The 26,407-nt window shown below is 40.6% G+C and overlaps 1 protein-coding gene across 4 annotated transcripts in view; it reads left to right on the top strand.

The window, feature by feature from the left end:
* SOX5 (SRY-box transcription factor 5) overlaps positions 1-26,407 on the top strand; it is a 637,700-nt gene that overhangs the window by 164,115 nt on the left and 447,178 nt on the right. For all 4 annotated transcript variants that reach the window (XM_052690772.1, XM_052690776.1, XM_052690774.1 and 1 more), the window contains exon 3: positions 20,305-20,367. The gene's annotated coding sequence lies outside the window, so the exon portion shown is untranslated. The remainder of the gene's footprint in view (positions 1-20,304; positions 20,368-26,407) is intronic.

Raw genomic sequence — 26,407 nt, 5'->3', positions numbered from 1 at the left:
CTTAGGCAGGTATCTCACTATCTGTACCTTAACCTGAAATAGGACTCTCTTTACATGCCCCAGGGTCATTGCCATTTCTAGGGCAGAGTATTCACAATTCTCTAGGCAACCTGTAGGACATGGTTTCCAAAAGATTCTCACCTGAGGTTTTCTTTTTTATCTATGTAACTTGACTATAATTACTTCTGTCTACTTCATAGTTAACTGGGAGCACTGCTGGTACAACTGCTGCTAGTATGCACTTTTCTTGTCCTCTTGTCCATCACTGTTATCAGAAGGAGCTGCAGATGTGCAGAAGTGAGTGTCTGAAATGAGAGCTGAGTAGGGAGTTTAAAACTACCTTTGTTTTGTTCAGCGTGGTGCAAGCTGGCAGAAACTTAGTGGGACAAACACCTCAGGGATTAGATAAATAAATGCTTGTAATTGTCTTTGTAACAGGAGTAACTGTCTGCATAATACCAATGAAAGACTAGGAGAAGATAATGGAAGTATGAATAAGTACATTATTGTGGTAGGTTTCTCTTTAAGTCCTTTTGTGGTTTGAGAACCTCCAGATTATTAACAGATTCTGGGGCCAAAGGGAATGCATGTAGTCTGGTTCCTCCTATGGCAGTTTTTAAAAATAGATCTCTAAATTTCTGCATCAAAATGAATGAAATTAAAAGTATTGTACAGGCGCAGTTTCATACTAGTTATTATTGTGATTTTTATCTCATTATTTTTTGCTTACTATAACATTAACTTTGGAAGATACTTGGAGCAAGAGCCAAAAGCAATGGGAAGACCTGCCTTTTGGCACAGCTAAAACTTTTAGTTAGAAGATCTTGCACTATGATGTTTGTTCATCTCTTCACCATTGCTGAATTTTGCTTTCACTTACAAGTGTGAAGCAGCAGATTAGGCACTTCCAAAGACTCATTCACTGTGAGGTTTTGCAGGTGATTTCAGTTTAATGCAACCAGATAATTGTAGCTGTGGGGCTTGGCTAGGTTATAAAGCTGCTAATCCAGACAATATTATCTGATCACATGTTGTGCTTATATGAGAGACCTCTGCCTTTAATAGTCTCTCCCCGTGCTTGTAAGTGGTTTTTTTTTTTAGTTTCAGCAGCCCTATAAAAATGAGACACAGGCTAAGATTAAGCTCTGAAACAAGTCACTGAAGTTATACAGTGCTTGATTATATTCACTCTGTACGTGTAATGCACATAGTGTGTGTCATCTAGCTCATCATGCTAACATGTACATTTTCTTCCCAGTTTTAAAAGCGTGCAAGGTGGTGGGCACTGACAACTCTGAAGAAGAAGTATTTGGCTAGAGACCTACACGCAGCTGTAGCAGATACATGGTATTGCTTTGTAGGCAGTTCTATTAATTTGCATGGTCAGAAACCAAGTATTTTTATAAGTAAATGTGTAATTGTCAAAATTGTGGCATAACACTGATTTGAAATAAGGTTTTTGGGGGGAGAGAAAGAAGAGTGAAATGGCTTATCAGCCTCAATCTAATCCTGTCATTTGGCAGTGTTGTTTGCACACCTTTAGTGAAACTTCCCAAGAATGGGCTCTCCCATTGTTGTTAACTATGTGATCGAGATAGAAAGTGGACAGAGTGTCTGAATTCCTTCTGAAATAGCCAACACAATATGTCCCCTAGGCTTGGTAGAATTGCTCTGGCTGGAATTCTGAATTTGAGAAGAGCACTGGTATAATATTCGAGTGATTTGGTATGTGAGTGAAGGAGATTTGTAGACTGCTAACCCTATGAAGTTCAATAGCTTCCAATTACTCTTTTGCATGCCTCTTTCTTCAAGCCCATGAAAAGCCTGGCTGAGCACCCCTGTGTTCTGAGGAATAAGGCTGGCTTCTCAGCTTCTTCAAGAAAGTGATCAGACTGCATGGCATGCTCCTAAGAATAGAAGTGCCAGGCCATTCCCTTGGAAAACTGGCCATGTTATTGTGCTCTTCTTTGTATTCTTATTACGAGATACAGTGTACTCATGTGGCCGCTTTGAACTCCTTATCAACAAGTCTTTGTAAGAGGCAAACTCTCAGAATTAAATGAAGTAATTAATCCACTTACACTTGTCGAACTTGGGTGAAAAAAAAACCCACAGCACTAACCAGCATAAAGCCCCCCACAAAACAACGACTGAAAGAAAACCACACTACCACAACCCACCAACTGGAGCTGCTCTTCTTGCTTGAACGTGCTGGGCTGCTTTTGCCTGTGCACTGTGTGGTCACACCTCACTTTCAGCCCTTGACCTAGCATCAAGCCTTGTTCTCCCTCCTGCTCCCACAGTGAACAGGCAAAGTGCTGTTTAAAATGCACTGAATCAAGTTGCTGTTGTCTCAAGAAATCGTGATGGCAGCAGAGAGTTAGCCTCAAATAGCAGAAGTCAACTCACTGTATATTTTTGGTCTAATTCTCAGCTTGAATTAACTTCAAGGAAGCGAATGAAATACAAAATTGGGATTTCGCAGTACTAAAGTCTTTGGCCATCTATTTCAGTAATTTCTTTTGGGGAACAAGAAAGACCCAACACTTACCCCATAAAATTTCAGCTAAATGTATTCCGTTAAAAATTTTATTTAGTTTTAGGCAGTATTTGGCTCTGAGTTAGCAAAGACTTAGCAAGCTTATATATGTATAAATAGTTACTTCAGCTTCAGTGTGCCTACTGATGTGTGTAGAGTTGCACACTTGTTGAAGTCTCTGGAAGATGTATGCCTAACAAATAGCACCGGGGAACAGTAATGTCAAATGTGTAATTAAAAATCTTCAGGACCAGCAAATTTCTGAGATGTTCAGTATCCTTTTTGTGAACCTCAGAATATCAGCTGGTTTTGGTGAAAATCATAGTAAGCAATTAGCTTGCATCACAGAGGCTAATAGTAACTGGACCTCTTGGCAGATTTTGTGATGGGATGATTTCCTGTCTGTGATAAAAGCCAAATTAATTAATAAGACTTTTTTTTTTTTTTTAAGATCACTTACAGACACAGTCATTTCACTGTCAGAGTGTATAAAAGTGAAGAATTTGATGCCTGCACTCTGTTACCTTACACTTTGGATTTTTTTTGTAAGAATCAATCTGATGCTGCTCTGTAAGTAATGCCTTCTGTTTTATGATGTTGGCCAACAATGTCAGAGGCAGATGGTGGTATGGCAGTACAGGTTGAACCTTTCCACCAATATTTCGCTAGATTTTGTTGCCATGCTGTTGCAGGCAGTAGAGGGACAGTCTGACAGAATGATGTCTGACATGGAAATGCATTTTGAGCAAAAAATATCACTGAAGTCCTCCATGTAGAAAAAAAAAGGCACCCATTGACATTCACTGACTCTTTGTGAGTGTTTATGGAGACTAAATAGTGGATGTGAGCACATTGAAGTGGCATGTGATGTGCTTCAGCAGTGGCAACAATGTCATGGAAGACAAGCCATTTTCCAGACGGCAACACACAGCTGTCACAAAATGAAGAGCATCTCAATCAACTCATCTGTGTGAATTGGCAGATTGTGACCAGGGAACTATGTACAGAGCTAAATATTGGCTTCATTCTATTGAGAAAGATGGTGGTAGCATGGGAATATCACAGAGTTTGTGCCAGTCGGGTCCCATGAATGCTTGCGCAGGAAAAAGAAGAACATTGTATGCAAGTTTGTCAGAACCTACTGAACCCATATAAGGCTGAAGGTAACAGTTTTCTGAATCACATCATTACTGATGATGAGTCGTGGTGTAACCACTATAAGCTGGAGTCAAGTCAGCTGTCCAGGAGTGGGGACATGAATTTGCCTTCAAAGAAAAAGTTCAAGTCACAGTTCTCAGTGGGTAAAGTGATGTACACTCTCTTTTAGGATAGGAAAGGAGTGATCCTTGTGGATTTCCTGGAAGCTGGACAAACCATCAACTCTGGTCATTACATTGTAACAGTGTCTAAGCTGAAGGTTTGAACTTCCTGAGTCAGGCAACAGAAGAAGACAACCTTTCTCTTGCAACATAATAACGCCAGGCTCCATATCAACTGGGAAACTGGAGCACATTGCCAATCTCAGCTAGACTGTCCTACCCAGTGACAGTTCTACCTAGTTCACATTTGGTGCCTTCTGACTTCCATCTGTTTGGACCAGAGAAAGATGAGCTGTGTGAGCAACGTTTTCTTAGGAGTGACACCGTCATAACAACTGTGAAACAGCGGGTCACCTCTGCTGGTGCAGATTTTTAGTGTATGGCATGCAGGCTCTTGTTCATTGCTGATGAAAATGCATAGCTAATGGTAGTATGTTGCAAAACAGTGTTTTGTACCTGAGAGTTTGCTCTAGTGTTATTGTGCTCTTTGTTGCAGTTTCCATGGAAATAAATAGGAGGCATTACTTTTGGAGCAGCATGCATATTTGCACCCTGTTAAAGCAGCTTTTATTTCGAGAAAGAAGTCGGTGTTCTGCCTGAGACTTGAGCAAATCTTATGAACACAGTTCCTTTTATTTGCTCTCTTTATAAAATTTAAAGATTTTTCTTCCATTTCAGAAGGTCCAAATGGTTCTGTTTGGATAAGCAAGATTAGCAAGATTTGGTTCTAAGTTGCGTTGCATTGGATGATGCTGCTTGCTCTCAAAATCGTTGATGTTTGTTTTCCTGTACAAGATGATGATTGTAAGCAGGTTTACTGCTGGCTGCACTTCCAATGTGCTTTAGCTCTGACCTCATTGCTGCGGAACTCATTTAGTTCCTGTTATTGGTCAGCCTTTATGGCTTTCCTGAGCATCTCCAGATTCAGCAAGGCAACCAGAATGCTGCAGTAGTGGCCTGAGCCACAAATGATATTGGCTACCCCTGGGGTGTAGTTGAGTGTCTGCACCTCATGGTGAGAAACGGTGTAATCACACAAGCAAATTGTGGTAGTGATAGTGAGCAGCACTTCTTGGGGCAAGAAATGAGTTGCTGAAAGAGAGAAGAGTGAAAGAGCAAAGAAATACTCTCCTAGGTGTTTTAGTTGCATTTAGCGATGGGACTGATATCTCCATGACATGAAAATTCAGCTGTCTAGCACTGCAGTGAGATGTGTCTGGAAGAGAAGACATTGCTTTCCCATTTGAAAGTGTAGCTTAATAATGCATCCAAAAAGGATGGAAAGTCTCCAGACCCTTCTTCCAGTTTATGCCCATTTTCGCTAACGTGAGACACCGCTGAGGCGCTGGCCATGATACCAAAGGGCTTTCCCTCCCTGTCCCTTGTCCTTGTTGTACAGTGAGTAGCAGCCACTCAGGGCTCAGTGCCCTGCGCAGAATGACAGAGGAGTTTTCTGTGCTTCTCTCCCACGTAGCTAAACATGCCTGGTGTGCAATGGGCTCTTTAGCTGTTGTTTTGCTCTTGTTAATTTTAAACGTGGAAGGCTTTGTCTCTTTTGCTGAACTGTGAAACACATGCTGATCCTTCTGAACAGGTGGCCTAGAAACTGAATGTTTATGCGTCTTAGTTTTAAAGCACATGCATACAATAGTATCGTTTGATCTTACCTTTGAAAAGCTCCCCTCATCATTCTTCTGAGCAACCAGAAAATACTGTAAATGCTTCATCCTTTCCTGGGGCCCATACCGAGCCTTAGGACTCCTTTACCTCTGTTCCTGTTCCCATTCCCTATCAGGAGCAGTGATGTGCGAAATGTGGGCTGAAACTGTAGCTGCCTAAGGCCGCTGTCTAGGCTGAGAATAAATTTGATCAGCTACACAGTTGTATTTTTCAATGGAGCCTCCATTTCTTCTGTTCCTTTTCCAAGAGAAACAAAAGTCCAAGCAAATGTCCACAGAGTGCCTCTGGCTTTGTTAGGCTCCCGCAAGGAGACTCGCTCTGTTCCCTTCAGTTTCTTATGCTTCACCCACTCTCAGGGTATCTGGGGTCTTGGGTAGAGCTCAGTAGGGCTCTTCCGTGCCTTCTCAAGTCTTACAGTGGAAATGCAGTGCTGCTTTGCGTCCTGATTTTATGCTCTGTGGAACTAGCCATTTGACAAGAAGGTGAGGTAAACATAAACATAAAAGGCAGCATAGGTGCTCCAGGGTATTCTGTCCTGCATCCAGTTGCCTTTTCAGTAAGGTGCCAGTCTGGAGCCATTCCCTTGTATCAGAGGGGTGGGCACAATTCAGCAACAGCTGGATTTTCAGCTCATTGTGGTTTGGGCAGTGTTTACCTATGGCAAGACCTAGCTCCTCACTGACCAGCTCACAGCTAGCTCTCTGTGGCTCTCTGCTTGGCCCAGCTGCCCCAGCAAGAGTCCAGCTTTACAGACTGAATGTTTCAGAAATGCAGCAAGCTGTAGGTGTACTGTCCCTGACACGGGGACATGGAATCCAGCCTTCAAACCCAGGCTTCCCCTTTCAGATGAGCTGTTGGTTTAGTGCTTGCTGTCACCTCATCCATTTCTTTTTGCCCTATCATCATTCCTTTTTGATTTCATACCCAATGCAAGCCTTACTACCCGCAGCATTGTATCCTACCTGGAGCTCTCAGAGAATAACAGCCTGAGTGGAAATCAGTTCACGAAAGTCAGAGATCAACATAACCTTTGGCTCCTCTCTGCCCATGAGCGGCTTTGAAGAGGAAACATGTCCTCTTCTGCTGCCCTGTTGCCACACTCCTCCTTGCTGTTGGGGAGCAAATGAGATCTTACACGTATTAACACCATGCTCCTGGGCATGCTCCATGTGCAAGTCCCCGGCAGCCGTAAATTAATTAAAAGTAGACAGAAGCCATAGAAAAAAGCAAGTTCCCTTCCCCCTCCCCCCGCCCCTCTTTTCCTTTCTTTCTCTGTGGGTAAATAGCTAATTCCTTTGTTCCTTGCCGCACTATTTCATTTCTGCCATCATTGTCCTCATTGTTCTCTGAAACAGGAGGGGTCTGGGCCAGGAGCAGCCAAGGTCTTGGCTAATGACGGGAAGTCTTTAAAGTTTGCGCTGCATTTCATCTTCTCTGTGGGAGTTTTAGGACGCATCCAGTGTTTGATCCCCACCGTGCAACTTTGCTTCTAGTTAATTAACAGATCCCCATTACACTCTCTCATCTGCAAGCACATGGGAGGCCTATCAGGAGGTAATTCAAGGCCAATCTGAGTGATGGCAGAAATTAGAGAAAATGGTTGTTTTAGGGTTCTAACATTCAGAATAAAGCTCTCCCTTTGCAGAGGTGCCCTGTAAATTTGGGCTTGTTTGTTTCCTTGTATCACTTTAAGTCTTTAAGTGATCTCCTATGCAATCAGGTCTCTTTCGGGGGTTTGGTTTTTAGGAAGGGTGGCTGGGAAGGCAGTTTATTTGTTTTGCTGCCGCTTTGCTGTGCTGGCAGCCTGTGTGCCATGCAGTTTTGATGGCCAGTTGAAACGAACCACACTGTTATTAGCGAGATGTTTTCACCTTCCTTTCATTCCCTGCTTCCTCGTTCCCACCAAGCCTATTATACAGGTTACAAATGTCTTATGGCAACTTTTTTAGTGTTGAGTAAAACCTCCACAGGCCTCCCAGCTGCAGAGCTTTGTGAGGCTTTCGACTAAATACGACATCTCTCAGGAGTGCAACCTTCTGTCGACTTTGAATGTTTGGAGTTGTCTGATATGGTTTTTCCCCCCTCTTCGCTTCCCCTCCCTCTTCCCCACCCTATGAGCAATGACCCCCTTTAACTAATGAATTAGGAACTGCTCCTGCAGTTGCAATTCTCAGTTCAGCACTTGGCAATGGGAATCAAACCAGGGCTATTTAGTGCAGCGTTAAATGGCCCACCACATTAGCCCCCTGGCATGCAAAGCTATTAGGTTGTTTTACTGTTGTTAAAGTTACATTTGTTAGGTAGAGTTGCTGCTCCAACAAACTTCGCAGTGTGAGAAGAGGCATACAGCCCAGTGTCTGGTGGATGTATTGTGCAGATAGAAGACTTTGAAATCTTCCACCTCTCTACAAGGCCATTGGAGGAGAAACTTTGAAGGCTTGTTGCCACAGAACAGTCTTGACTGACCGTTATGCTGTGGCAGGGAGTGATGAGCCTCCAGCAGTTCAGGAGCCCCAGGTGGCACCAGATCTTGCATGCTCTGTCCTCAGCATCATGGGGTACCGCTGGTCCACTTGTGTCTCAGAGGACAAGCTGTGCACACGCTTTTTCTCCACTCCTTCATGTTGGGCTCACGTCAGGACCTCTTGAACAACTGTGATGTGCAGCATTCGCCAAAAGGCTCTGCTAGCCCCTCAACTGCAGCGTAGAGCAGCTCACAATCTGAGAAATGCTCTTGAAAGCCCTTGAGGCAGAGGCTGTCACAAACAAGGGATTCACCGTTTTCTGTTACCAGTGAAAGAGGGGTGTTATTTTGATCTTACCATCAGAGCCATTTTGAAGATCCTGGGCACAGCTCCTGCAACTGCAGAGGATGTGTATCACCCAGCGAGGCGGGATTCACCACTTACCATGATCTTAATGTACGCGTACAGAACACTAACTAGAAGGTATGTGCACCTTTAGATCTGTTCATCATGCTTAACTTTTCCAGCCCTCATTCTGGCTCTCTGTCTAAAAATAGTAATACGTGTCTGCTCATTCACGGAGCCTGCTGCCTTTATTCTCTGAATGAATGTCTAACTAAAATCTTAAAATGCATTAAAAAAAAAAGAAAAAAAAGGAGTTGTGCCATGGGTTAGAGCGACACACAGAGGAAAAAATATTTCAGGAAGGGCAGCAAAGGCCATGTTTTAATATTTGAGCCTCCAGCTCTCTAGGTTGAATCCTGACAGCCTTCCACGTTCCCGTTTTCTCTCCAACTCACTGAAGCTTTTATGGACAACAGATGAACGAGGCATGCTTTTGCTCCACTCTAGAAAACTCAGTTCCCTGAAGCCAATTTTGGTGCATGCGTTGGTTCCACTCATGGACTATGTTCCTTTTGTGTTCTTGCTTATTTTGCACTGATTCGCATCCTCGCTTTTCACAGAAGCAATACTTCTCCATTGCTGACTGACTTAAAGATATTATAAAGCTCTGATGAATTTTTTTGGGGATGAGAGGTGAAGATGCAACGTCCCAGTACAAAGTGCTGTTGTTTGATTTAAATGTAATGAAATGGACTGGTGCACTGATAGTCAGGACACCCTGTTGCTGACATGGCTGGGGTAGACAGGGTCCTCAGCTGCTAAATAGGGATGCTTGGATGTGCCACAGGGTTTCAGAGAGAATCCCCCTGAAAAGGAAGCCCGTGCCAGTATTGTAGGGTGCTTGTGCCAGCCAGCTTGCAGGGTTGATTTGGCATTTGGCGTAGTGGTAGCGGCTGCCAGTGTGTGTGGTGGAAGAGAAGGGAATAGACAAGAAAAACACACAGGGGTTTAAAACAAAAATGTAAAATTATTTGCTTTGTGCCATATGTTCTCCAATATTTTGACAAAACTAAGGCCAAAATTAATCATGCCAGGTTAGAGTTTTAGTTCAAAAACATATGTATAACTATCCCCCAGAGTGTGTGTTTGAGTTACCATTTTCGTATGAAAAACCTTAACCTTTTCAGCTTCTAGTTCTCTGCTCCACAACCAATTGCTCTACACTGCTGAACATTTCCTATTGTGTGAAATTTTTCTTTTCTTTTTTTCCTTTTTTTCCTTTTTTTTTTTTTTTTTTTTTTTGGTAATGGACTTTTTTAGTTAAATGTCAAAGACATTGTGGATTTGAATTTTATAATTTTGTTTGGGGGAGTTTATTTTCTTTTTCGTGGGACTAAATGAATTCTAAAAAACTCTGCCTTGTGTTTAGGCTGGTTTATTAGGCCTAAAACGAAGAGGGAAGGGTAGAGAGAATGAAGGAGAAGGAGGAACCAGAACCACTAGTAAGAGCTGGAGATCCATTACTGGAAGTCCATCGTGCAAATGCTGCTTTCTTCAAGAATAGTCTATGTTCAGTGCACCTGTAGCACGGGTATTTGTAAGTGTGGGATTTAAATCTAGAAATATGGAATTAGTTTTTACTGAACGTGCACAGTAATCTGATCTTCTGCAAACCGTTGAACTTTTCTCTGTAATTTTTTCATCAAACACCCAGCACCTTGTTATAATGAAGCATGTTATACAGGTTTACCCTGTATTACATTATTGAACAAGCTTGCATATGCGTTGAAAGCACAATTGCATTCTGCACTAGTTTCTGTTATGGGCACTTTTCTTCTCCACTAGAAGTGCCATATGGAGTCTGGCTTAATCCACTTCAAAACAAAGCTAAACCATACAAAAGCTCTCCTGAAATGGAATAAGGATGACTGGGGAGAGGAGCTGATCTGCATTCATTTTTCAAGGCTGGTTCATTATGTAGACAGGCCCACAGGATAGGATCAAATCCTGAAAGATACTGTTTTTATGGAGCTCAGGTGTGATTGAACCAGATATTTTTGTTCAACCCACTATAGAGATGTGAGATAGAGATCTATATTTGAATTTCATAGCTGTCTTGAAGTTTGGAAATGCTTAGAGGCAGGATTTAGGCAATCTTTAATTCATATGAATGTCAGCAATACTACGACTATCTGAAGACAGTAAATATATATCAATCAGTAACTGATCTCTAGATCAGCCAATCTATTATTGTGAAGCCCCTCCTTTTAGGAGGGGGAAGATGTGAGCAGAAATCTGAAAGAACAAATTTAAGCAACTGGTTTCCTTTCACTTTTAAAACCAAATAGTGAGAGAAGCATAAAAGAGCCCCAGTTTGGATGATAACGAAACGTTACTTTGAAGTTCTAACTAAATTGCATTTCTTGTTCTCTGCTGTCGCCTGTAAGACTCAGAAAAATTGGACAAGCAGTGATTAGTATATAATAATGTATGTTCAAATAGCTTATGGTATTATGAAAACAAAAATTCAAAAGGCCAATATACTGACAGTTAAAATCTGTCTAAGGGGCAATAGGGGGGAACCTTCACAAAAACAATATGCTGATTGCATGCAGCCACCCTGCCGAGTCAAATCTTAAATAAATTATACATACATAGCTGTACTGAAGCTGAGAAATGAAGCAGTTTAAAATGTTCCTGTTCTGTGCTTTAGGCAATGCCTATATCTACTCTGTGTCCTCAGTGCATTGGATGTTTGGTCTGTTGGTTTGGGTACCCTGCCACAAGGACTGGGCGGTAGCTGGCGCTTCAGAGACCAGTGGAAAAATCCAGCTTTGTGACAGTCAGCTGTAGGGAGAAGTCTGGATGATAATTTCTTTCTGATTCTTTGACAAGGATTCTCTTTCAGGTGCCTCCACCCCGGCTTTAACTCTTCCTGACCCACTTGTAAGAAATCCTGAAGTACTGAAAAGGGGTATATTTGGGTAGTCACTCTTTTTTTCCTTGTCTTTTTTTTAATGTGTTTTTTTGTAATTTTTTTTTTTTTTCACCCATGGGAATACATTTAAGCAGATGAAGTTCTTCAGAAATTTGGGTCAAATCTGATGAGTAATTTCAGCCAAAATAAAGATGAAAATAAATTCTGAACATCAAAATTATTCATTCCAGTACGCACAGAACAAAACATTTTGCTTTCTTGCTATTTTCAAGAAGACTGGGTGACTGAGCAGACTAGGGACAAGGGCTGCTAACCAGTATGCAGGAGGTCAATGTTCCCCTTTCTTCTCAAATTGAAAAAAGGTCTTGAACATAATTTTTCCTCCTTTCATATTCCATTCTTAATCCATGCATACATATACTCTTGCATGCACATTCATTAAGGTTAGAAAGAATAATTCTGTAGGTTTGTGAGCAAGCTGATCACTGTGAAAACTAGTAAGCAGGATCCACTCCCTGTGCCAAAGGATGTGTAAGTGCTAGTGGAGAGCTTCAACTAGAAGGGCTGATAGGGAGATGTCAGGAAGAAGTTCTTCACAGAGAGAGTGGTGAGGTGCTGGAACAGGCTGCCCAGAGAGGCTGTGGATGCCCCGTCCTTGGAGGAGTTCAAGGCCAGGTTGGATGGGGCCCTGGGCAGCCTGGTCTGGTATTAAATGGGGAAGCTGGTGGCCCTGCATGTGGCAGGGGGTTGGAGATGCATGACGCTTGAGGTCCCTTCCAACCCCAGTCATTCCATGATTCTGTGATTCTATGAAGATCTTGATATATACCTCTGCTGAGGGCAGATGCTTAGGATATGGTGCGTGTGCAAATCCTTGCTCTAAATCACATTTAATTTAAATTGAGCTGCTCCATATCTTGTTTAATACATCAGTTCCTAAAATGCAATGGGATGGAGAGTTTGACAGCAGGATCTTGGAGACAGGATTTACTTCAGACTGCTGGCAGTGCTTTCTCTTGCCCACCAAAGGTATCCTTAGCCATACTTGTTTGTGCAGCTCTATTTTTGACAGTAAGGCTGCAGCTTTAGCTTAAGCTAGTAGAAATAGTTCAAGATTATTTAATGAACTTTAACAGATTTTGCCAAGTTCTCAGGATCAAATCGCACTTGCTAAACTTTCGTCCAAATGCTGCACTAAAAAAGAGAAGAAATAAAACTTCCTGTATTATTCAGGAGATAATGCATTCTTGATCTTTGACTGGCAGAATCCATCAAATCCTTAGGAGTAAACCTAGAATAAAATGACAGGCATGGTGCTCTGAGTCTCAGCACAATGTGAAAGTGTACTGTTATGGAACTCTTGCAGTTCTACCAAAAACACGTTCTGAAATGTCAATGTTAAATCAGTAGATAAGAGCAAAATTTGGTCCCTCACTTTTGGCATAGTCTTGATTGCTTGCTATCCTTTTGCTAGATAGAATGGATAGCATTTGAATTTATTTTTAAAAGTGTATTTCAACCTTGCTTAGGCACAAACAGAGGCTAATGTGTCTAGCTTTCAGATAGCTTATTACCATTCGAATACTTTGTAGATAAATTATATTAAAAGAAAAAAAAAACCTGTTTCAGCTTCTGACTCATTCTAAATGGAGACTTAGCTCTAAGTAATCAAAATTGCTTTGGTTGTGCATAGCAGCATTAAAAGCCTTGTCCACTAATTGAGTGAAGCGGCTCCAGTGAAGCAGCTTTGCCCCCTCATTATGTGATCTTGCAAGTGCTGTTTGTCATCGGTGCTTGCTGGTCTCAATCTAACTGTACTGCTGGTGCAAATTAACGGTAATTCGTTATGACATGCTGTGTCCTTCCAGTGCAACAACAATATGGATCTTGTACCACCCCCACCTTTCTGTCCTTTCCTTCCTACACCTCCCAGATCCTTTTCCCACTTCAGGATATCACTGATGCCTTGGCCTTCTAAATCCTTCCCGCTAACTGCTGTGTCAGGGTGTGTTGTGGCTTGGCTGATGGACAATACTCAGTGCTCTTCCCCTGACATGTTCCAAAGAGATGCATGTCAAACAAAAGACAGCTCGGGGAGTCACCGTGCTGATGGAGGGCTTGTGCTTTGGGTGAAGCTCTGTGGCCACACAGTTACTGGCATCCACCATCTGCAGTTCAGGAGCTGCATCAGCAGCACGCTCCAGGGAGCAGGAGAGATCACTGGGTAACCCTTCAAAATCAACGTCAGGAGTATATGTGAGGCCTTGATATTGTACTGTTGCTACTGTTCATAAACACTATTGTTTATTATTTTTCTTTCTTTTTTTTTTTTCACTTTCACCTTGAGTGCAGGAAACGGTCTCAAGAAGCTCAGAACTCAAGATATTTCTGCTTTATGTCAACACATTTCTTTGTTGCTTTGCAACAGACACTTGCTGTTGCTTTAATAATTATCTCCACTTCTCACCTTTTTGTTAGGCTGTCCTTTTAAATTACAAACTATATTGCAAGGGCTGTCTCCTGCTTTGCATGTACAGAGAGGTTCCTGCAAGGAGTCCTGATTTCAGCTGCGGCTTCTGTCCCAGATTCTCAGCTGGTGGCAGCTGGCTGAGCTCCACTGAAGTCATTAAATGCATGTGAGAGGTCTATGGCAAATCATCGTTGTTGTTATTTGCATTGCTGGAGAGAGGGATCTTCAGCAAGTTAGCCCCATTAAAGTCCAGCTCTCACAGATATGCAGTCTTTTTTCATTGATTTCTCTTATTTTCATTCAAATGAAAGTGAATTATTTTCAACTAAAACTGAGTATTTTTGTTTTTACATATCAGCTTTGAAACAAAATATTTTCCCCCGATACTTCTGGTGGGGAAATTTGCAGAAGTTAATGTGTTCTAGTAGAATTTTTATTTAAGCCTCTGTCACTTCTCAATTAAAAAAATATTTTTATGAAGATGCAAGAGAGGGAGAGAAGCTCAGATCAAGCTCTAGATTTTTCAAGGAAATTGTGGAAGAATTCAGTACTGGTCAAAATCAAAGTTGTAGCTCTGAGTTCCTCCTAACTAACATTAGACACTTATCTGAGATCACCCGATCATGGAGATTGTGATCTGAACCTTTGTAGTCAGTGCAGAGAGATGTTTCTCACTATAAGTGATTCAGCCCCCATCAGGGCTTTACTGTTCATCTTTGCCAGAGGGTTCCTTGACAAAGTCTTGATGGTGTTCTTAACCTGTGCAGTTGAACCTCACTTGCTGACAGATCGTTGATACTAGAAAGAATTTTTTTACTGACACTGAAAGATCCACCAGATGATCTCTTATCATTGTAATATAATGTAGACGCATCTACAATGCTATTCATTAGTAACGAGGTTAATGCCATTACCTCTGTTCCACAGATGAGAAACCTGAAGCAAGGGAAATGACTTAACAAAGGTCAGCTACAAAAGATGTGTTTCTGCTCCTACCGCCCCTTCAGTCTCACATTATTAGGAGAGAACAAAAGCAAGGTTTTCTTTACCCTTAAGTCCCAGTGCTGTGTTTTTTTATGTTGGACTTTCAGCTAAATTAGATCTTTCCCTGTAGATTCAAAGCTTGAAAATGGGATTTTTAACAATCCAAAGCCAAGTAAATAATCTACGAGATTTCTTGTAAAATGTCATTGAACCTTATTCCCGATTATGTTATTTTGGGGCTTTGAATCTACCACACCCTGAAATTTTTCTTATTGTTGTGAAAATTATTTCATGTGCAAGAGTTGAGGTAAATATTTCGGAGACTTTGTCCTTGCAGATGTGTCACAGAAGAAGACAAGGTGAGGACTTCTGACTGCAGAGGAGGGGGTTATCTTCCTCAGATTTGTTGGGTGCCTCATTTGTAGCACCATTGTAAAGTATCTCCTGTGCTATGGGAAATAACCTCTTATATGTGCACAGTGCAACCATTATCTGTGTTACAGACAAAATGATGGTTAGAGACACTTCAAGACCAGTCAAGAGATAAGGATGAGGACTCTTACAAATAATTTTTTTTGGGGAAAAAAAAAAAATAAATCTTAATTTTGCTGCTTCAGAAGGGCAGACTTCTCAAGATATGCAACTCTTTGCCAACTGTCATATCACCTTGCCATTGAAAGCAACAACAGAAGTCCTTCTGATTTCACTATTGCAGGTTCAAGCTTCAGGTTTTGGAGAGAGCTTGCATACTCAATGCAAAGAACTTTGGATCTTTGAACTGGGAAAAAAATATCTTTAATTTAGATTATATATAATCATTCTTTATTAGGGCTTTAACTTGGTTAAGTATAATCAGGTAGCTATTCTATAATTTAAATGGCCGGTGATTGTTATTTGATAATAACAACTTACAATTATTTAGTGCTGTATATCCCAAAGGGATCCCAGAGGACTTTAAAGACTCAACAATAAAATGCACAACAAAGTAAACATTAATTACAATTACACCATTACTATAAAGTATGAGGATATTAAAAATCTGGCAGTCTGTGGTTTGCTTCTGCTCTCATTTGAATTCATTAGCCAAGCTCACCCAGAGTGCAAATGGATTATTAGTGGTTCTGCCACATTCGATTTAAGAAATGTTCTGTACAAGTATTTCAGTTAGAGCAGGGAAGGGCAGAAAAGGGTGTAAATACTCTTCAGAGGTTGCCTACAAATGAGCTCCACTCATATGAGTTGTTTGAGTGGGATGTTATTTCTGAACTCTGTCAAGACCCTTGAACTCATCTCTCTTGTGTTCAGGTGATCGTTTTACTGCTGTAGTCTTTGCTAGACTGGCTCCTTGTCAGTGGGAAGGAGGGTAAACAGGCTATCTTGCAAATGTCACATTATTATAATGCCAAAATGAAAAGTCATTGTGCTCTGTACAAACTACTGTCTTGTACATAATCTATGAAATAATTTGAACTTCAGTCATCTTATTGTTATCCTAGCGTTATCAACATTGACACCTCGCTGAGGTGAACAGAACAGTTTATGCCTCTTGAGGTGCTCTTCCACTTCTTTTGTAGATTCAGGTGTCCAGCTTTGCACTTTATTTGCTTGAAAACATACTGTCAACGCCGAAGAAAAAGATAAAAGCTTGAGGGCTGGTAATATGTTACGCTGCAGCATCTCAGATGTCCTAATAGTTCCTAAATCTGCAATGGGAGCTGGAGATCCACTTCAGTGGCTGCTTCATGCAAAAGGTGGATGAAAGTAGCCCCTGCCTTTGAGAGTTCACTGTCTAGGACCTGCAGAACATTCAGAATCAGAATCACAGAACTGTTTGGGAGGGAAACAATGAATGAAGTAATGAAGTAATGGGACTGCTTTTAGAGTAAAGTGTTGCTGACCACAGAAATACAGCCAGGAAGCCTGATGCTGTTTCTTTGGGTGGATAATAAAGGTGGTTTGCTTTCTATTTTTCCTTTTCTGATGTATAGTGAAGTGTAGCTTATTCCTGAAAGACTCCTAGAACCCTGTGAAATGCTCATGAATTATGAAGTTTTTCAGCAGTCAAGACAAGTTGTTTGCACCAGAAGATAAAGATAGACCACTTGTAAAACAAGTATTGGGATGTCAGAGAGAATATGTAAATTATTTTTTAAAAACTGGTTCGCAAGATTTCTCGTCCATCAAGATGGTTTTTAGTTTCTGAAAATATTAATCTTCCTTGGCTTTTGGCCACAGCATATGAAAACACTTCATTTCTTCTTAAAATCCTTCTTTCTTCATCTCAGAACCTTCTTTCAGTTTCTGTTTTTCTTTTAACACTCTTAATCATTGTGTGAAAGTTGTTCACTGATAGACTCTTGTTTTTCAGATTTGTAATGAAGCATGAGGGATTTTTACATTTCTGTGGTGAAAGTTTTGCATGAGTTTTACTGTAAACCTTTTATGTTTTAATTTGCTTATTTTGGGGAGATGGAAGAAAGGGAAATGGTGGCTTGCAGATAAGTTTTCTGCTCAATTTCCTCTATGCAGCGGGTGATAACCCTCCTGTACAGATGCTGCTATGATCAAGAAACTGAGTCTAATTTATGGTCATACGTAGATCCACTGGTAGCCTATTTGTAATCTGCAAGAAACTGATTATAATATGGCTAGGAGTCTCATCTCTGAGTGAAGTAGAACAAAAACGCTTAAGGAAATATCCAGGTAGAACCTACAGAAGCTCCCACTTTTCTGCACAGATTTGCAGATCCCAGCTCTCAAAGTAAACATGGTGTTTTGAATCATATCGTTCTGATATTCTCTGGAGCCAGGTGCTGGGAATCCAACACTACTAACCATACTGTAATTTTTTTTTTCTATACATCGAATCTAAATCTTCAATTTTTTAGACTGAAACCATTTCCCCTTGTTCTATCACAGCAGATTTTGCTGAAAAGTCTTTCTTATGACCTCTAAACTGAAAAGCCACTGTCAGGTTTCCCTGTAGCCTTCTTTTCTCCAGGCTGAGCAGTACCAGCTCTCTCAGCCTGTTCTCATAGTGAAGGTTTCTGTCCCTCCTCTGGATGTGCTCCACCAGGTCCGTGTCTCTCCTGTACTGAGAATTCCATATCTGGGCGCAATGTTCCAGGTAAGATCTCATCTCACAGCACCAGTTGGTGTCATCCACAAACTTGGAGTGCTGAGGATGCACTTGATCCCACTGTTGGCATCATTGATGAAGGTACTAAAGAGCATGTGTCCCACTACTGATTTCTAAGGGACACTGATCTCCGTTCAGACATCGAGACATTGACCACCACACTCTAGGTACAATTGTGCAGCCAATTCCTCATCCATTGAGCAGTTCCACCTATCAAATCTTTCCAATTCAGAGAGAAGGATATTATAGGGGACCATGTCAAAAGCCTTACTGAAATTCAGATAGATGTCATCAGTGGCTCTTGCCTTATCCACTGGTGCAATTATGCCACCACTGAAGACCACTGGGTTAGTCAGGAAGAATTTGCCCTTGGTGAAGCCATGCTTGTTGCCTCGTATCATCTCCCTCTCTTTCATGTGCATTAGCATAGCTTCCAGAAGGATCTGTTTCATGATCTTCCCTGCCTGATAAGGCAGACAGGTCAGTAGTTCCCTGGGTTGTCCTTCCTACCCTTCTTAAAAATGAGTGTGAGATTGCCTTTTTTCCAGTCACCAGGGACTTAATCTGACTGCCATGACTTTTCAGATACTGTTGAGAATGGTTTGGTGACTGCACCAGCCTGTTCCCTCTGGACTTGAAATGGTGTGATTCCTAATTTGAATATAGAGACTGAAGTTATGATTGTCAAAGTCTGTGTTGGGGAGCAGGAAGAGAACTTCTTCTTTCACTTTTATAAACATAAATCTCTACAATTTGAGCTTAAATAGATTTCTCTAGGTTACTAGAGTAGTACTACCTTCACTGTGCCTGGAGATCATTTACTAAGAAGTGAGAAAATGCCTGTAGAAGTAGGTAAGAAAGATGTCACAAAACGTGACTAGCTTTGCTACAAGAATTTGCATCAGAAGTGCTGGGACTTTGTGGCATAAATGTGGAAATTAAAGGGAAACTGGATGGAATTGGTTTTTATTTACAATAAAAGCTGATAATATTCAAGTCAGTTGAAGTCATGGTGGTTATGATATAGACACAATGTGATAAGTGCACAGATTCTATAAATAAATAAGGAAAATGCAAGAAAGGTGAGCTCAGGTCAGAGCTTTAATTTTTATCAAAGTTTATGTTTTCAGAACATGGACAACGTGCACTGCATGTAAGTAAAGACAATGCATTAGTGAAAGGAGGTGTCTGAAAGACAGTAGTCTTCATTTATGAGAGCATGAAACCTGAAAAGAAACTGCTACTTTCACATAATCATTTACAAAACTCATGTTGAGAAAGTGTCAGTTGTTGGTCCAGGAAAAGTACTGCATGACTTCTAGTATAAATGGCTCTGGGCAATAATCTTGTACAGTTTGGTATTAGTTTGTCAGATTTAAAGAAAGAGAAATACAAGTGAACAGGAAAGTTCTGGAATTTTGTTATGGAAACTTTTTTTTTTTTTTTTTCCCAAAATTGTTTTACAAAATACCTTCAAAATGTTGAAGTTGTGGATTAGAACTCATATTGAGTGTGGGATGTAATTGGGAATTATTATTACTGGTATGTTCTATACAGCATCTTCTTTGCATGTTTATACTGTGTAGAAAATAGCTGACTAGTAGTCCTGACTTAGAGCACTCTGTTTCTTCTCCATATTGGATAAATCTCCTACTGATAGATCAATCATTTAATCAATCTGCTACTGTGGCCTTCAGCACTATAGTATCTGAGTGCCTCCCAGTGTTGGAACACTCAATAATGCTTAGTTTTTCTCCAGTTACTCTGCACTCTTTAATTTGATTTTGTTCCTCGTTACATGGATGTAAATCTAAAACTACTCCATTGATTTTGATGGAAGAAGCGAGGGTTCGGGATCTCAAAGGAGCAGAATCTAACCCTCTGCTTGAAATTCTCCAGCTGTACTTCAGTTGCTTTAATAATGTTTCTGGGATTTATTAAGCTAGTCTCTCATTTATTCTCTCTATTCCTGCTGTATCTTTTTTTCTTCTCCTGCTTTAGGTACAATGCAAAGTTGTCTGAATTTACTGTCTCTTTTTCTATTGAGTTCAGTGGACAGTGATTCAATTTCCCACTTGCTCCTCTCCTTTTTTTCCCTCTGTAGACCCTGAAGGTTCCTGTGTGAGTTTTTATTCACCTCAGTAGCAATTTAGAATTGCATGCATCCCTGAAGTTCTGTAACTAAGCATCTCACTGTACTGTTGTGCTAATCCCCATCTTTTCACCATTGACCTTCAGCTTTTTTTTCCATTTGGGTAGATTCCCCTCTCTTCCACATGCTGCGGGTCTTGCTCTCAAAGCAGACTTACTTTTTTGAGAATTTAACTGAGGATAAAACAAGATAGTGAATATAAGAAAGATTTTGAATGAGATAATTGTGGCTCTTCCTTTGATATTTTTTTCTTTTCTTTTCTCTCCCTTTCAGTGTTGCAAGTAGAAGAAAGTAGAAAGAAGAGAAGCTAAGATTTTAAACTGAGAGACTTGGCAGGTAAGAGGTGTGTTTTGCCTTTGCTGGGCAGGGTGTCTCTGGAAGTGCTGTTGAGAGCTGGCAGCAGGTTGGCTCAGCTCTGAGAGATGAGACTGGCCAGGACCTGCAAAAGTTTGGACTGAGTTTCCTGCTCCTTGATAGGCTTCTGTGTGTTACTGTGGGCAAGCTCTTTGTTTCAGTGGATCCTCACCTGCAATGAAGCAGAACCACTTTCTTGTTTCAGGAGGGTGGTTTGGGGAGCTATGAGTAATTGAGAGAAAGAGAAAAGTTTAATGAGAGACTACAATAGATGATGGTACATGAGATGTACTTGGACAGAGTTGCCTGGGTCAAGGGTGACAACTACATGGTGTGGCATAGAGGGTTGTGGTTTGAAGCCTTTTAAGAAATGTTTTAGTAAGTTCCTTCTGTGATATCTGCAATTTTATTGCATTTGCTTACTGGAAGACTCATTTGGTTACTTCAGTCTCGTTTCCTGTTCTACATGGTTTTTAAATAGAGTGGAGGTGAAATACGGTATAATCAAGATGCAACGTTTTTCATATAAAAAGTTGTATTGAAAGCACAATAACAACTTTGGAAAGCCAAGGTCTTGGTGAACCTCAGTTCTGTCAGTGCTCACTCCAGGCAGATCTGAGGACAAAAAGCTTTTGTCCCTGAAAAAATCCTTAGTCAGGCTGCCAGATCTCCAGCCTTTCTCCGCAGCTTCAAGTGCTGGAGCTCTTACAGAGAACTAGCTCGAAGAATTTTAAGCATCATATCCTTTAACCTTGTTCTTGGAAAAAAGTTGTACCATTTCCAAAACATTCAGCCTGAGGCAGTCGTGCTTCGTAGATAAATCAGACAAAATGGTAAAATATTGGCTGAGAACGAACAACTGCAGGTAGTTGTTTAATCACTTGTGTCGAGTGATCTTAATAACAGGTGTAGCTACTGCTCCAGTCGGTTACATAAATTGTCCTGCACTCTTTCCTGGGTTCTTACTGAGGCAAAGCTATTGATATGCAAGATCTGCCTGAGTGAAGTTTGAAGTTTTGGCCTTATCACTGTCTTAAAAGATAGAGCTTAAACAAGCAGTGAGTGACGTATTCGTGCTTTTATGCCTCTTCTGCATATCCCACAGTAGCAAAGATTTTTGGTTTGCCTCCCCCAACAAACCTGTGAGAATATATATTTAATTTCAGTATTAGACATCTAACACCAAAACGACTGTTGCTCTGTTTGAAATTCCTTGCTGGGTCCACCTATCCTGCTTTCTCTGATGCGGGGACAACAAGATCTGTGGGCAGCAAGTGCCTCTGCCTCTGTTGTGCACAGCACTATGTGTTGCAGCACTATGCTGCTTTTTGGAGGAGGCTTCCAGGAACACGTGATGTGAAAAATACCTCACTCCTGGGAGTGGAAGCCCCCAAGCACAGAGAGCAAGCTTGGCATAAAGTCAGAGGGCAAAAATATTCAGATAAGTACATCCTGTATATCATATATTAATATATACATTGTGCAGCTGTCATGCATAATAGCATCTCAATAAATCATTTGCTAATTTGAAATAATTTGGTCCCTAAAGACTGTGAGAAAACTACAGCATTATAAAGACATTTTTTAGTTGCAAAAGTTTTGGTCTGAGAACGAAGTATTTGGGTTGTCATTGTGGATGTCATTAATAGGCTCTAACAAGCTGTACATGAAGATGATTAGGCCTGTATTGTTTGGTTTAGAAGAATTTATTTTCGGGGTTTGGATGTTTGTTTGTTGTGTTTTGTAGTTGTTTGGTTTTGTGTTTTTTTTTTTAATTTGTGAGTGGTTTCTTGGTTTCTTGACATTTTCAAAACCATATAATGGCATCTGGTTTTTGCTGTGAAGTTACATCATTTCAGCACAAACCAGTGTACTGCATCAGGCTGGCTCCCTGTGTATGCTGGGTCATATGTTTAGCATTAAGGATCAGTTTCTGTGCTTTCTTCATTACAGTTTAGATGTCTGTAAGGAACTGGTAGTTAAAGTATGGCAGACTTCAGATAATTCTTCAGCCTCAGCCTCTGTTTCCACTGCCTTTGATCAGAGTATATTCAACTCAAATATTTATAAATTACCTTTTCACGTGCTCCTTTTGATTTTCGTAGATATGCTTATCCATGCAACTAGAGAAGTAGATTTCTTATTATAGATCCTGAGGATGTAACTGTCGTTATTGTAAACACTAATCAATTTTTGACTGTATAGTGTGAGGAAATACAAATACATGGATCTTAAAGCAAAGAAAGTGCAATTCAAGTGATAATGAGCGGCATGGAAAGGGTGAAGAAGACAGCTGTCAAATACATCATGTTCAGTACATAGAAAGGTACATATATATATATCCATGTTTATTCCTGGAGTTTAATTCAACATCCTTTCTTTGTCATATTAAAAATATGACTGTAGAAAAAATAATCTCAAAACAATTTGAACCATGTGGCTGAACCTGTCTTACTGATGAGAGTGAAAAGCAGCCAGCAACTGAGAGGGGGTGAAGGGAGTAATATTTTTTTTGGATAAATTGTCTTAAAGTCATTAAAAACAAATTATTCAACCTTTTTACTAAAGAAAGTATATTTTTTATGACTTCCCCCCCCCCCCCCCTTTTTTTTTTTTTTTTTTTTTTTTTTTTTTGAGAAAAAGGGGATAGAAGAGCTGCAGAAACTCTCCATGCAGATGTGGTAAGTTGCATTAAAACTGCAGTCTGCCATTGGAGCAGTCATTGTAGGCTGGAGACTGTAACTTCATGCAGCAACAAAAAGGAGTTAGTCTGAGATTGCTTTCTTGCCTCAGTTTGTTTCTGGTTTGGTAAATAACGTAGGTGTGCTCAGGGAAATTCTCATCTTGATCCCACTTTATTTTGTAGCTACGGTTTTGGTTAACCTGAAAATCCGAGTCTGTGTGGCACTGGTGGGAAGTGAATTGGGAGGAATTGCTGTTACTGTATTACTTCCTCTCCAGAAATGTCTCAGAATGAAACCAACTGCTAAATTGGTAATCTGCAAACTCACAATATTTGCATGCATTTCTAAGCGTGGGTATGAGAGGGAAGAAGCTCCTGTTCTTGTGCACTTTTTGTTTTCAATGTCATCCAAAGCTTTGAAATCTCAATCTTTTATTTACATGGAGAGCTATAGTTTTTCGTTTGCACTTGTTTTTATTAAAGCTCATGAATGAGACTTGCTGGTGAAAGTGTATCTCTGTGACCCACCGGGTCTAGAAAGTATCATATTTATGTGAGAGAAGTAAGCCCAAATTGTATTGTGATGTTTTGTTGGTGTGTTTATGTGTAGGATGGTTACTGTTAAATCATTGTGGATTTCAACTGCAGGAGCCTCTGTGTTGCCTAAAGAGGAATGAGGATGCTTTCACAGTACCGAAGGGATCCAAGAGAATGTTTTTTCTTGTACCTTCATTTTACACCAGGCAGCCAACCAGGTGGCTGGGAGTTAGTGGATGGCTTTTCCAAAGTAACAAGTTGAAATCGTGTATGTCCTCCATTGATACAGCTGTGAGAATGGGACCAAAGAGAATTGCACAAGAAGTTGAGGGCACAAGAAATGGTGCATGAAGCGATCCTTGCATGTGTCCTGCTCTGCAAAGCAGAAGCTGTTGTTTTCTTCTAAAAAAAGTTTCCCATGAAACCAAGATCAGATTTTTAAAGCAATCTTTATCAGTTTGGGGGATCACATTAGGCAGGGCTGCTGGTGATCTCTTGTCTAAATACTATGAATAATGAAAATCGTGTGGCTCTAAGAAGCATTGGGCTTGATGCTGACCAAATGTGGTATCAGTGCTGCTAGATCAGGTTAGATGAGATGGGGAATGAGATGGTGGCATTGATCTCGAGGAACTGTCATAAAACTGGGGATGCCTTGGAACAACTTGCTTGGGATCTCAAAGTGTAATCCAGGGGTTTATACCACTATTTTTGATTTCTTGTTATCAGTGATCTGGTTTTATGGTCTGCAGCTGGATTCCTTATTAGGTAACCTTTTTAGTTTAGCTGAGAGTGTTGCTCTCCATTTACTTTCCTAATAGCAAATTTACTTGCTTTATAAAAACACTTTAAAAAAGGGAAATAAATAAACCCAGTGACTAAGAAAAGAAATGCAATGATTATAAAAGCATTCCTAAGTAGCAACTGAAGACAAGTTATTCCTCTGCCTTCCTCCTATGAGCAAGTGGTGTGCTTTTTTTAAACCTCTGTGTCCTAGACATGGGTACGCTTTGTGGTAAGAGCATGATTTCGTTTCTGCAACCAGATAAGGGGAATAAGTGAATCAATGTATTTAAAAGCTCACTTATTTCATTGGCACCTATATCTGCTGCCCTGGTGGGGTAAGGTTTCTAAGAAGGTTTGCCTTTCTTGGGCTTTGAGGCTTATGTGTGGGTGTCGATGTGTTATTTTTTTTTTAAGCAGGAATGCTTTTATTTATGAAAAACTAAGAGTCAAGAACTTCATCTGTCTCTCTTGCTTTCCATATATGTTTAATAATGTTGGTCTCTGCTGTCAGTCCAGTTTACCTGGAAGCAATGTATGTCCAGATTGCTTTTCAGAAGTGGTGAGTAGGTCTCCTTCTGACATGGATGTGTGGGCACCTCAGAACCTGTGAAAATCAACTAGTGAAAATTCTTCACGGTTTTCCTTAAGCATCATATTAAAAAGTTAGTTAAAATTCCAAAAAGTGTCAGCTTTATGGAGATGCTGATTTTCTCTGAAATACAGGATCAGTGCAGTGCATTCGTTCTGCTTTCTGATCTAGCCTATACTGTGATCATTTGTAAAACTCTAGGAAGGAGGGTGTAAACGAGTCTCCCTTTCTGATTGCAGCAAGTTATCTGTTTGATGAAGGAAGGAGGCTGCCTTATTTGCCAAATTCAGTTCTGAACTTTCAAGTAGCATTTGATATTAATGTGAAAAATCATGGGATATTCATATCTAAAGTTTTAATCAAATAAAGAAAAAATATGTTAAACGTAGATTAATTGAACCAAGTGAATAAACCTAGAATGATTTCATCATGCAAGTTAGTTTGCTTAGTATATGTGTGCAATAGGCAAACAGTTTTTATGCAGAAGGTTTCATAGCTGCAAAGACGAGGCAGCAGCGATGCCTGATGCTCCTATCCCTGCAGAGCAAGAGGGACCTGCTTTGGGGATTTTGGCTGCAGTGACAGCTGTGGGTGTTTGATTGTTAGGTCCTTCCAGACAGAGAAGATCAGTTCTTAGCACTTAGGCTTTGTGAAGCCTACTGCACCCTGACTGTGGCTTCCTCTGTGGGAAACAAGATCTACCAGAAGGTCATCTGGGTGATCTGTGTGGGTTTTCTGCTCATAAAATCACCACAGAGTGGCTTGCTGCTGTTGTGCTATTCTCTGATATGGTACAGGGAATATCGAGTGCTGGTATGGGCCCTTTTATTTGAGGCTGAGCACAAGAGAATGGGAGAGAAATGCTGGTCGAAAGCTTACTAAATGACTTCCATTCCAAAGGCTTGATCCATAGTGAAGCGGCTGTAGAGGGGATTTCTGGATTGTTGGGTTTGTTGTTGCTGTTGTAAGCATAATTAGAAAGCTTCCAGTTCAAGCCTGACCCATCACTTTACTGCTGCCACCAGTATCATTAGCACGCAAAGTGTTGCTAACAAAGTCAAAAGTGCAGAAGAGTTCTTGCTCTTTAAGTGTCTGGGCCGACTCCCAGTTTAAGGAACAGGAGTCAAACAGCCATCGCTTCTCCTGTGCTAACACACACCCAGCCATTAGCAGTCTGAAGGCAATTTTAATAAAATACATAGCCCTGCTGAGCTGGTTTTGGAAGATAAATAAGCAATGCAGAAAAGAAGCTTTTGTTTAAAAGTAATTATTTAAACTATGCATTACAGGTAATTTTCCTTTAACAGCATAGCAAATGCTATCAGAATTTCAATAATAGTTTTGTGTTACTTATCTAGATAACATGATATTGTCATTTCCAGGAGCTTAAAATGCTGTTTTGTTTTCATTTGTGTCAAATATAAGGG

This window comes from Tympanuchus pallidicinctus, unplaced genomic scaffold, assembly GCF_026119805.1.
Source record: "Tympanuchus pallidicinctus isolate F22 unplaced genomic scaffold, pur_lepc_1.0 scaffold27, whole genome shotgun sequence".
Classification (NCBI taxonomy): Eukaryota; Metazoa; Chordata; class Aves; order Galliformes; family Phasianidae; genus Tympanuchus; species Tympanuchus pallidicinctus.
The sequence above is the reverse complement of the archived record's forward strand: the minus strand, read 5'-3'. Positions and strand labels throughout refer to the sequence as shown.